The 11,453-nt window shown below is 48.3% G+C and overlaps 1 protein-coding gene across 1 annotated transcript in view; it reads left to right on the top strand.

Moving 5' to 3' along the window:
* Positions 1-544: 544 nt before the first annotated feature.
* LOC119103663 (uncharacterized) overlaps positions 545-11,453 on the top strand; it is a 106,456-nt gene continuing 95,547 nt past the window's right edge. Inside the window, exon 1 of the mRNA XM_037227279.1 lies at positions 545-753. The gene's annotated coding sequence lies outside the window, so the exon portion shown is untranslated. The remainder of the gene's footprint in view (positions 754-11,453) is intronic.

Below are 11,453 nucleotides of genomic sequence, written 5' to 3'. Positions count from 1 at the left end.
TGTTTGGATCAGCCGACATGTTTCGCCCCACCGCTCGAAGGCTGCCAGCTCGATCTCGTGCCAGCCTGAGTGGATCGGCAGCCTGACCTCTCACCTCTGCGCGTGGCTGGTCCACTCGCCCCCACCCCCCGCTCCCCACCGTCAGGGATCAGCGGGTTGGTCTTCCACCTCCACACGTGGCTGGCCACCTGAGTCCCCCTCTCCACAGTGAGGGATCAGCGGGTTGGCCTTTCACGTCCGCGCGTGGCTGGCCACCTCAGTCCCCCTCTCCACAGTGAGGGATCAGCGGGCTGGCCTTCCACCTCCACGCGTGGCTGGCCACCTCAGTCCCCCTCTCCACAGTGAGGGATCAGCGGGTTGGCCTTTCACGTCCGCGCATGGCTGGCCACCTCAGCCACTCACCACGGTAGATGGATCGCCGGCACCCTGGCGGCTCGGGTCGGGCCGTAGGGGGAGGGAGGGGGCGCCGGCCGGCGGCATCCGCAGGCGCCGTGGTCGTCGGGTCGACGCCGCTCGTTGGCCAGTGGCTCGGACGTGGGCGGCAGTGGCGGCAGCGTGCGGACTGGCGCGCGATCTCCGGCCGTACGACCGACCGCACAGCGGCACCGCCGCATTCAGACGGCCCTCGGGAGGTCACCGTGAGGTCATAAGTGAGGTCACCGTCTGCCCGGCCACGGACGCCGCCGGCCGGCGCGACACGGAGGAGCGCCCGGTACCGGCCGTCTGCCCCTGACCGACGCGTGAGCAAGGCAGGTGAGGGCCTGCGCTTGCCGAGCACACCGACCAGCTGCGCTGGCGCACCGCGCCGTGTCAGTACGGACGTGCATACAGTGCTAATCTTATCGAAAATTATCCCAAGATGACCGGAGATAATACTCTGCCAAACAAAGACGGCATGCATGCAACAACTGATTTGTATTGCAGGGCACACGCATTGTTTTTGAGAGCCAGCAACGGTCCGTGGCGCGACGCGTTTGAAAAAGCACGGAAATTACAACCTCTGTGGTCATCACAGAGATACTGACAATGTTATCAGACGCGGGGTGTTACCTACGTAGTAGAATGGCGGGAGCACAGCTCCAAATCTTTGTTCTCCAGACAGTATCCATAGGCTCGACTCCTTGACGTGGATGTTCTCTCAACCCTTTTTGGCATGCATAGCCCAGTGTTCCAGTCCGTCAGGACCACCCTATTTATGTTTGTAGTCAGTGGCATGCTGTCTCCTACTTCAGTCTCTGCTACGCATTGCAATGTAATACGATGATTTAATTTACCGGGCTATGCAAATAATTCGCCAATTATTCACATGCCGAACTTGTCGACAAATTTGCCTATCTCGGTTCGCGTAATACTCAGCTCCCACTCTTATAAGAGAGGGTAACACATAATGATGCCTTCATCCATGACGAGAGCATTTGCATACCTCATCTCTTGACAGGGACATGCGGCTTTGATCTGATCATACGGGCAGTGGACCCAGTGTATCCAGAATCTGATATGAGACATATCGCTTGTTAACCAGCATGACCAGAAGGTCCAGTATCTCAATGAGCGGTTGGTTGGAGTGCACCCTATGTTAACATCTCACCTCCTTGACCGGTAAACTGCTTCTGTTCTTGCAGAGCGGTCGCTTGTTCATCGGTGCTAATTCGCGAATTATTGAAATAGATGAGACTCCCAAACAGCACAATCCCAACGAATTTTGTTGTAAAGCCAGCCATGTCTGTTGCACGCGGAACATATAGTTTCCGTGTTTTCCCAGGATATGTCTATCTATCTTTATCTATCTACTATCTAGTTTCGCACACCGGGATCATGAGCATCCCTTACCTGATGTCTAAGTTTGTTGCAACACACGTTTATAGGACGTCCGCACCCTTTTTAATCATAGTGTTACCCAGTTTGCGTCCCTGGCCTCCAAGGAGACCTCCTTCCGATGCTTGCTCCCGACCCCCCGTTGATGTAGCACTACATGTTGGAGAAGGCCGTGGACTGCTTGTCGCGGACATCTGATGTAGCTTTTATGGGGTAATTTCAGGCCATCGCTTATGCCCGATCTGTCTGGCCGTGTCGGGCAAAGTCAGCTCACGTTTCTCCCAAATTTATGGCGAAAAAAACATCCGCGAGGTTACATCGCTGTGCTGTTCAGAACAAAAGCGTATTGCTCAGTTGCCAGATGTAGCCATTTTCCAAATGTCCTTTGGTGATGGAGTTACAACGGCAGCGCCAGATGTCCTTCGGTGATGGACTTACAATGGCAGCTCGGCATGTTCCCATGTAGCGTTTGCTGCCTCTCGACAGCGCTAAATTTCTGCAAGCTCCATCTTTAGTGTTTAAGAGCTGCCTCCAGTGCCCTCAATCAAGTGTTCTCAAATGATTATAACGTACTGAAAATATGATGTGACAATGCCTCGTCTGAAACCAGTCTGTGAGAACGCCAGACTGAAGTCGATCGACACAGAGGCGGAAAATGTCCCGGACGCGAGGGGTCATACGCTGCTGAGGTGTCTATAAGTATGCGTTCAGGTAGCCCAAGATGCCTGATGCCTATAGGCACGCCAGAATACCCCGACTAGCTTCAACCGGGCGTTACGGCCTACTAACAAGGTCAACCAGAAACTGTACTATTTTTGTATTTGAAGGTAATTATACTAGGCAACTGGTACATACAACCAGAAATAAAGAGCGAATATCGCGGTGACGTTACTCTGTACATCTGTTTGCAGCCGTGTCTCGCCTTCTCTTGTCACGTCAAGCATTACCCCGCATTCTGTAACAAGGGCGCTCTCCGACTGGAAGGGCCACGTGTGTGTGCGGTGCTTGCATTGATGCCTTTACCACTGGCATCGTTTTGCGCCATACTCAGCGCCCTAGATTTGGACAAAAGTTTAACTCAGCATTCTAGTTATACATGCTTGATGGTTTCAAGGCTCATCCCGCAGGCGCCAGCGGACCGCGGAGAGGTGCAGTATGTGCACTTAAAGGGAGTGTTACAAATTGATACGGGGGTTTTAAGCTGAATAGCTGTCTTGATGATGACTCGGTGTAGCTCATAGCCTTGCCCTTTTTTAGACCCAAGTCTGTCTAGTTTCAGAGCTACATGCCCGTGAGGATGTGCAAACTACTTGGTGCATGCTATTTCTAAGTTGCCCAGGCATCCATAACGCCATAATAACGTCATTCAAACACGTGTTCAAACATTATGAGAATTGTGCTTCTAAAGCAGCCTTTTCCACTTACGAAGTGCGCCAACAGTTGTAAGTGAGGTGATTTTATCATATGTTTGTTTCGATGTTCTCAAATGTGAAAGATTCCCTTTAAGAATTGCGCTATAACTTACAACGTGAAAATAAGCAAATATCTTAGACTCGCGGATAAGTACGCAAGAAAACCACGAGAAAGGGCCAAAACACGAGCTCATAACGATATTTTGCTCAGCGAGCACTTCAAAACGTGCTGCGATATCTTGGGAGGCTGAAGAACTACAAATGAGTACTAACGGCACGATCAAATAATGACATTTTAAGAAGCATGTTCACTAAATAGAGAAATTGTGTTGTCTAGAACAATCTTTTCCCCTATTATCTCATGCATGTGTTCCAAGAGTATGTTGATAGTCATCAGCGAGCTTGTTTCATCATTTCGTATGCTTCCTTCTTAAATTAGTGAGCTTGTTTCATCATGCCATACGCTTAAATGGAATGTTGAACATTCCCTGTAAGTGGGAGACGCCGGCCTAGATAGAGTGCCGTTATGATGTAAAACTGACAAACGCCTGTCGGTGCGGCACCGCACGGTGTTAAGCGGTGAATATAGGACAGGTTACCGGACCTTTGGTAACGCACACTGGTATTTAGCATGGGGTTTTTGCTTAACAACATTATTTGCATTGTCGCACCGTTTACAGGCCTAGCTGTGAATCAGAAAAATCCGACTATGCGCACGATTTGTAAACGAAACATGCTTACTCACCATGTTACGAGGCTTTCGTTTTCATCTCCTCCTCCTGACCTTTAGTGCTGAGGGGAGCGTGTATTTCGGGCCCGTGTGGTGGGCGAACAGATGTGCGCCTGCTGCGCTGGATGCATATGAACTAGACGCATGGTTATTGGCTGGGTAAAGCGGTTTAAAAGACAGTCTGGAGAGAATCAATTTTTCCTGGTTTCACCCAATCTGTGTCTAAAAGTGTTAAGCTTAAACGACTGTAGATATAAATGCACGCGCCAGAGCTCTTCACGATGTGATAGATCATACTGGGTTGGTTTGGTTATGTGATCTCTTAGTTACAATGATTAGCGGTAAATTAAGTTCAGAACATGGCCAGACCAAATGGACCAAAAATGATGGAAGGGTCTATTGCAAATTTAAGAAGTGCTTTGATATCCTACTTTTAACAACGCCTAAAGGACTGAAACGGATCAGACCCCCCAGTATTTTGTTATAACGAGCCGAGTGGATTATGGGCTCAAAGTTTGTATGCTGAGTTATCGGCCTTCAATATACCAGGAGGTACTGGTTAAGCGATGTTATAGCGTAGACGTTGATTTCGTTGGCAGCATTCGCCCTTTCGAGTAGTGCCAGTGAAGGTCGATAATTCAGGATGAAAACTCTCAGCCTCTCTAGCAAAAAGCGCAGTTGAAGCCATTTCTTGCCTACTTCAAAAGATTTTGTGGGATTAAATTAGACCATTATTCAGTTGTCGAGTTTTAACTGCGCGTCAACTGCCCTGGTTGTTTGCGCCGATTACATAAGATCTTTCTAAAAAGATGGTGCATTAGGAAGATTGGATAAAACAGGTGGATATGAATGCATTGGAATGTATCTTGAAACATGAATGCATGACTAGCTCCAATGAGCATCAGGCAGGTGACAACGGGTATGACCGGGGTGCTGCCGGAAAGTGTGACTCACTAGCAGGTGACACAAAAGACCTTAACCGTTTTCAAGACGTCTCACTGCGCTGAATGTTTCAATACGTAAAGAAATTAGATTTAGGCACAAGTGTTTGTCTGGCTGAGGTAAGTTGCGGGGAACATCACGTGCTCATTTCAAACAATTTGAAACCAGCTGAAACCAACTAGATGCACCAACGCTTAGAACCTTTGTGATTTAGCCCGGTGCCGCCTGATGCGTTTGCTCCCCGCGATCACCTGGCGGCTAGAGGGTATCTGAGATGTACTCCCTGATATTTTAAGACCTAATTGCCTGATCAGAAGCGTAGAAATCCAAACGGCATTCGATCTTTCTGATATAATCTCACGTAAGATTCGATGTGATGACGTCCGACCCATGTTCAGTGAATACATTAAAAAACTTTGAATATATAAACGACTTCAGAACCCTCCTTGTACGGTAGTTTTTATCGTAAGGTTTCGCACTTCGCACCACAAGAGAAAACGTAGTTTTGCACTTACGGAAGATATGGTGTTCACAAAAGAAAAGTTCGAGGTCTGTTTAGATTAAGGTCAGATCACTCATTCCGATCATCTGCCTGCCTGTATGTTTATTTCTTCTCTTTATGATTTACTTAATGAAAAGAAGGCGTGGATTCGTAAAGGAACCTGTCAAACGAATTTGTTTATCAAAACTGGACGTCATAGATCTTATAGCTCGAAGCTTACAATCTGACCCTGATGATGACCTCATGCGGCCTCGTTTAGTTTGGCTGGCCCTGATTGACAGTCATTCAAACCAGTCGATGAAATACATCCAAGCACCCTGCCCCCAAAAAACAACAAAGAATTACTACATAAGCGGCAAAAGTCAACGCGCCCGCGGACACCGATTACATCATAATCCAGTGACCTGACCCGACATAATTTTTTTGTCTCCCAGAGTGCGTCGGATTAAGCATCTGGCAGGCACCGAAACTGTAATAACTGCCAGACATGGTTCGAAACTTATTCCCGAAACCTGCCGCGGACACTCGTATCCTGATCCAGGTGCTCTCGGCTTGAAGCAATGTGCGTTACAATCGTCCTTGAAAGCGATATCTTCGACTGCGTGCGCTCTCCATGCGCCTTGTTTGTGATTCACCGCATTGGGCCACGCATCTCGTGTGCTGGTGGCAGCTCTATTACGGCGGCGACTCACTCAGAATGTGTTGTAATTGGGTTGGGAGCGTTTAACGTCACAATGGAGACAAATGGCTTGAGTGTGGAAGCGTGATAGATGACACCCATATTGTTCATAACACAGAAACTTTGCATGGGTAGCTATTTTCATCAGCCGATGCCAACCAGCGATAGTGGCAGAGGGATGATTTAGGATAAAGGAGTGGGGAGGGGAGGGGAGCGGGAGGCGGTGGGAGGGAGGCTGGAAGCGCTTGTAGCTTTGGGTTGTTTTCTGGCCAACGACCAATAACCAGATCGTCATACACAATCTTACAGGGAGTGTTCCACATTTTTATGGGGTTTTGAACTGAAATAGTCACCTTGAAAACGATTCGGTGCTGTTCACAATCCTGTCCTTCTTGGGACGTAAGTTCTTCTAAGTGTTCAGGCTATGGGCCGGCGAAAATGGGGAGAGGTGTACCGGGGAGAGTATGTCAAAGTCACCCTGGCATTTATGGTGTCAAATCATTCAAACCCCTCTATTCCATAAGTCATGCGGGTGATTAATGCCGAGAAAAATGTGAGAGTCAAGTCGTTCACATCTAGCGTTCGTGAGTACGATTTCCAGATATAACGACGGTCAGTTGGCTCTCATTCAATGTAATGCAAGGTACGATGACGTAATCAAACCATGACGTGGTTTCTGTTACAGTATTATGGACAGTGACGTATTTATTCTGTGCCACTGTGTATATTATTACAGTGGCACGTCTATTATGCGAACAATTGTGGTATCTAGAGCGGTCTTTGCAGTTTAAAACGCATTCAAATCGTTATAAGTGGGCTTGTTTCATCCGAACTGATGTTTCAATACATTCAAAGGTGAAAAATTTCCGATTAAAATGCGCCATTATGGCACTGAACATCGCCAGTTATTCGGGTTTGTGGGCCGGTGTGTGTGTTTTAGCAGGGGAGCTGGTAAGCGGAAGTAAATTTGAATATTAATGTGATCGTAACATTCGGTGGGTGAAAAGTATGAGTTGCGAGCAGAAGCTAGCTACCTACATACCTTGGTCGAGGCAAGTCTATAGGGTATACCCAATTATGCATGCGTTCGTTTTCAACAAAATGTGCAGCGTGTATGACTGTGAATGGGCCATGTAGCTGAATATCCAGATTTTGAACATTTGTTCTATTATTGTGCGAAGATGTTCAATGCACTGCCATTGAAGCCGACAGTGTAATTTCAATGCAGGGCCTCAGTGTGTGGTCAGCATTATGGTGAAGTTGATGACTGTTATGTCTGAAAACCTGGAAATGGCCAGATTGACAACATTTTGTTGGGACAGCACCTGAACAAAGATTCATTGTGGGAAAGGTTGATGTAACTTTTGGTGATAACCTCAGCAGATGAAAACGAATCATTTGAAGTATATTTCCATTTTTAGAGTATGCTTGGGCTGGACAGTGTGTGTCACAAATTAAGCAAGAGAGTATTGCTTTTGGGGCAAGATGTAGGCTGCCTAATGCAGCCCATTGACATCTTTGTCATGTTTTTCCAATTCGGAAAACCTGGTGCTAGAAACCTAGAGCTGTTTCAAAGCACAGTGTCTTTCAACATATGTCCGATGGATTCAAGCGTGCGTAATTGAGAGGAAGATAGTAAAAAAAATACCCACTCACTTTTTACAATACAACGGGCCTCGTCGTACCTGATATCGTGCCGCAAAACATGACCCCCAGTCGGATCGCAAGCACACCTAGATATTGTTTGTGGGCCCATTTATGACTTATGGTGTATGGTGTAATGGAATACACACCCGGGGTGGATGCGACACGCGGGTCCGAAGATCTCTGAAAATTGTTACGTGTCCTCGGCCCGGGAAACCGAAAAAACAAGGCAGTAGCCAGATGCCATGCATTATTTCGTACAAGGGTTTTACTCTAAAGGGTACCTACCTCGTTCTAAGGTAGTTTTTATGAAATGTGCGGGGCTTGTGGGACATCTAAGAAGAATATGGTGGGGCTTGTTTTTTACAGTGATTTGGGGCGTACCGTCACTATCCACGATACTTTTCGTTCCTTAGTTGACCGTGTACGCCAACTCGATTTCATCGGATAGCGCAGACCTGTCTGTCAAATGCTGTCACAAAGCAGGCGATATTGTGAGCACGTGTCACCGAACCCCACCACGCATGTCGATCAGGCTGCATTACAGTCCGCTGCGCTGCGATGGCTGCACGTCATCTATATGTTATGTCAGAGTACGACGTGACGCTCATTTGCGCTATGGTGAGCGACGTGCCCGCGCCGCGGCCGCCGGCGCTGCGGGCTAGTGGTATTGACCTCTGTAGTATTGGCCTCAGTGTGGCCTTGACCTCTGGCCAATCAGCGACGGCCCTTGGTGGGGCCGAGCCAAGGTCAGGCACGGAGCGCGGACTAGGGCTCAGTCGGGTCCTAGCTCCTGACTGACAAGATAAGCGCCCTGTATGTCCCCCGTGCTCCCTTCGAGACGCTGGAAACGTCTAAAGGTTTGTGCCCTGCCTTACCTACGGCCGACGGCTCGGGGCACTCCTCCGAGAGCCACTGCCTTTTCCTGCTACCAAGCCCTACTAGAGGCTCAAGGGCAATGAGCCTCGCTGCTGCCTCGGCAAATGTTGCGCACATAGAATGATGTGCATGTAATATAGCAGCATGATTGCAGCGAGTGAGTTGGAGCGGCACGCGGAATAGCATGGAGTGAATTGGAGAGGTGTCCAGAGTAGCATATGCATGAGCCCGCCAGACCGGTCCGCTGCAATGGTGACGTGACACGAGCGGGACCGATTCGTGGGTAGCGGATGACGGCCGGTCCGCTAGCTCCCATCAACGCACCGTCGTACGTGCATTGGCCGGCGCGCTGCTGCGTCAGGTCTTTGGCTGCTACGCTGACTTGGCGCCTTAGGCGCCGCGGGGTACAGCGTGCCGCGACTGGCGTTCGTCGCGTTAAGACCGATTTCCACCAATTTTCGGCCTGGAAAATCAGATGGATCGATCGCGACGAAGAAAGTTGTAATTTTTGCTAGATGTGCAGGAAGTGTCTGAATCTGGTGAGCCGAAATCTCTGTATGGAACCTGGCGAAACCTGTTCGGAAACTGATACTAACACGTGACGATACTCTCCAACCTACTTTTCGAGCAACAAAAAGCTTCGAAAAACTTCTTTCATGTGTAGTTATTTTTTAGTAGAAATGTTGCAAAGGATTTCATTTAGAATAGATGATTCGTGCATCCGTATGGCGACGTGGGTTTTCCTAACTAATGTTCAAAGTGGTTTGCTGTTTTTCCCACCACCATACAGTTCCCCATGGCACAGGGGATTGTACTGATAAACGTGTGAATAATGTGCATCAGGCCTTCATATCTTCATCCTAGCTACTTAAGGTGGTCCTGAGCCTAAGGTAAATATCTCTACATGATGTTGAAATAATAGAAATGTCGCATAGCGGCGTAAATGACAGATAAGCGTTGTACGATTGCACATTTGTAAGCTAAAGATGTGTGCTCCAAGTGCTTTTTTCATCTGTTGTAATCTGCAGTGGAAGCAAACCAAGCATTTTAAATAACCAACGGCGGCCTAAATACTTTGTAACGCTGCACACTTGATAGCATACTGGTCTCACAAATGGCTGGATATTTCCTATCGCCTATACACTTGGTCTCACTTCCAAGTGAAACGCACTTCAAATGAAATCACCGGCCCACTCCAGGCCTTTCGCCGGCGCCCGGTTCGGTCAAAGGCCGAACTGAAGTCGACCTCTCGGCCCGCGGCCCGGTCGGACGCCTGCCGGCCGGCCGGCCGGAGGCGGTCGGTCTCTCTCTGATTCACACCGCTGAAGGCATTCCGGGCCAGTACTCCCGGGCGGTGCGTCCCGGTTTTACGGACCGGAAAAAATGATGGAAACGTGGCTTAGTGTGGATGCCTGCCGACTGCTGATGTGGACGCCACAGGCGGGGCGGGCGTTGCCAATAAACGTATGTGCGACTCCTTGCGCTCGTTCTCGACCCGCGTTGGCACTTTCGCAAGAAGCATATTCTGGATCCTAATTCCCATGCTTCTTTCCGTAACGCCGGCTTCTGATTTCAGGATGGCAATAATTATTTTGAAAACCTAAGATCCTGCTTCCTGATCTACATTAGCGTTTCGCTTTTTTTGTTTTGTTTTGCCTCGAACGTCTTGCCCACCAGCTACTTTGTTTTGCTATCCAAATGTCTTGCAAATAGATTAACAAACGTCTATGCCGGATGGACTAACTCTTCGAGCAAGAGTCCTCGTCTGGTGTGTTAGCACTGATACACCTGACGAGGGCGCTAGCGCGAACAATTATTTCATTCGTGGTACTATTACGTTGCCTCAATCCTTCTGTTAAACTTAAGCGTATATGTCATTTACTGCCCGCATGATCTGTGCAAAGATGTTGGAATCTTTGTCCATTGCAAAGCCCAAAAGCCGACAATTGTTCCGATTGTGATGCTTATACCTCGCCTCAATCTTTCTGAAAAAACTGTAAACGTATGTGTCATTTACCACCTCCGTGATCTGTGCAAAGACGCGGGGCTCTTTATTCGCTTGCGCTCGGTCCGAACCTAGAGCGGACATATCGTTTGGTCAGACTGGCGTGCCACGTTCTGCTGGCATCAAGCCAACAAGGGTCAACCCAGGCCCATAAATAGTTTTGCTGTAGTTTCAAGGAGCCTGCCTGAGGCTCGGAACTTTCGGAAAGTTTTTCTTGTTTGAACACATTTGTTATGGTTAATTAGCAATAAGTTTTGGATGGGGAAGTTTCCGGACCTTTCCTTCAAAATTGCAAATTGCCTTTGCAAAACAGGTGAAAAAATCTGGCAAAGTATGGATGAAAGTCCTCTAGGAATAAAGTTGTTGTCTTAGTGTGAATAAAGTCCTTTGCGAACTGCATTGATACTGAACTGCCCTTGAAAAAAGACGCGGCTGAGTGGCGTGCTATTATTTTCCGTTAAATGTGCCGGCAACTGGACGCATCGGCCGCTAATAGTTGTTGCAAGCGGAGCCTTATGAAAACAAAATCTCATCAGTGATGACTGCCACGTGTTGACATTTTAAAATTTATTTTACCCTCGTGACGGCGAATGGACGCTAACATACCGTTCGCGACGGTCATTGTATGATGATTTGACTGTTCTACTCCGCTAACTTCGTTACACTGCGTACTTCCTCATTCTGGTCCTGCGCCTGAAAAATTGCAGTTGACCTTCTCACAGGCGAGATACCGCTTGGTAAGCTCAGAATTCAGTCCAGCTATCCGAATACTGAGTTTGGATGCAACCATTAAGCAAAATTCGAACGATATTCATAGCACGTAGGAAGCAGCGCATTGGCGACAC

This window comes from Pollicipes pollicipes, unplaced genomic scaffold (genome assembly GCF_011947565.3).
Source record: "Pollicipes pollicipes isolate AB1234 unplaced genomic scaffold, Ppol_2.1 Scaffold_5724;HRSCAF=6776_pilon_pilon_pilon, whole genome shotgun sequence".
Classification (NCBI taxonomy): Eukaryota; Metazoa; Arthropoda; class Thecostraca; order Pollicipedomorpha; family Pollicipedidae; genus Pollicipes; species Pollicipes pollicipes.
The sequence above is the reverse complement of the archived record's forward strand: the minus strand, read 5'-3'. Positions and strand labels throughout refer to the sequence as shown.